The 964-nt window shown below is 42.9% G+C and overlaps 1 protein-coding gene across 1 annotated transcript in view; it reads right to left on the bottom strand.

Moving 5' to 3' along the window:
• The window catches only part of lingo2b (leucine rich repeat and Ig domain containing 2b), a 14142-nt gene that overhangs the window by 12266 nt on the left and 912 nt on the right, over positions 1-964 (bottom strand). The gene's annotated exons all lie outside the window — the stretch shown is intronic.

Genomic DNA, 964 nt, shown 5'->3' with positions numbered 1-964 from the left:
ATATATCTAATATATATCTAATATATAACTAATATATCTAATATATATCTAATATATATCTAATATATCTAATATACAGTATATCTAATATATCTAATATATATCTAATATATCTAATATACTATATATCTAATATATATCTAATATATCTAATATACTGTATATCTAATATATATCTAATATATCTAATATATATCTAATATATATTAACATATATTAACAGTATAATATATTAACTGTTGGAAGTTGTTGAGGTCAAAGCAGAAGAACTGACCTGTGGAACACCAGGACCAACAGGTCAGTGATAATGAGCAGGAAGTCACACACACACACACACACACACACACACACACACAGCCTGGAGGAGGAGGCGTGAGGGAATGAGGAGGAGCAGACAGTGTGAGAGAAAAAAAACAAACAAAAGGTGGAGAGGAGGGGGGAGGAGGGGGGAGGAGGAGGGAGGAGGGGGGAGACATCACCAGCATCCACTCTTCCCTCCATTATCTCCTTCCCCATCCCCCACCTCACCCTTAACGAAGGATAGTTTTCTCCTCACCTCTCGTCTCTCTCTCTTCCCCTCTGGTTCCTCTCCATCTCAGGGGACCAAACACACCCCTCACATGTTGCCATGGAAACACCTCACACACTCTCTCTCTCTCTCTCTCTCTCTCTGTCTTGCAGTGGAAAACACTGTTTCCTCTCCCTTTCTCTCCCTCCATTAGCATCCTCCCTGCTCAGAGACGGCACTCGTCAAACCTGAGGCACCTGGATCTTCTACAGCGGGTGTTCACGCTGTTGTTCACGCTGTTGTTCACGCTGTTGTTCACACACACACACGCACACACTAACGGCGTGGCTGTCAAACACACGTCACGACCGTTGTTTCACTTCCAACGTGTAACACCTTTGTTACCTGATAGGACACAGTGGGTCATGTGACCCGGCTGGACCCACGTCTCTGAAC

The sequence above is a fragment of the Cynoglossus semilaevis genome, chromosome 1 (genome assembly GCF_000523025.1).
Source record: "Cynoglossus semilaevis isolate Cse_v1.0 chromosome 1, Cse_v1.0, whole genome shotgun sequence".
Classification (NCBI taxonomy): Eukaryota; Metazoa; Chordata; class Actinopteri; order Pleuronectiformes; family Cynoglossidae; genus Cynoglossus; species Cynoglossus semilaevis.
The sequence above is the reverse complement of the archived record's forward strand: the minus strand, read 5'-3'. Positions and strand labels throughout refer to the sequence as shown.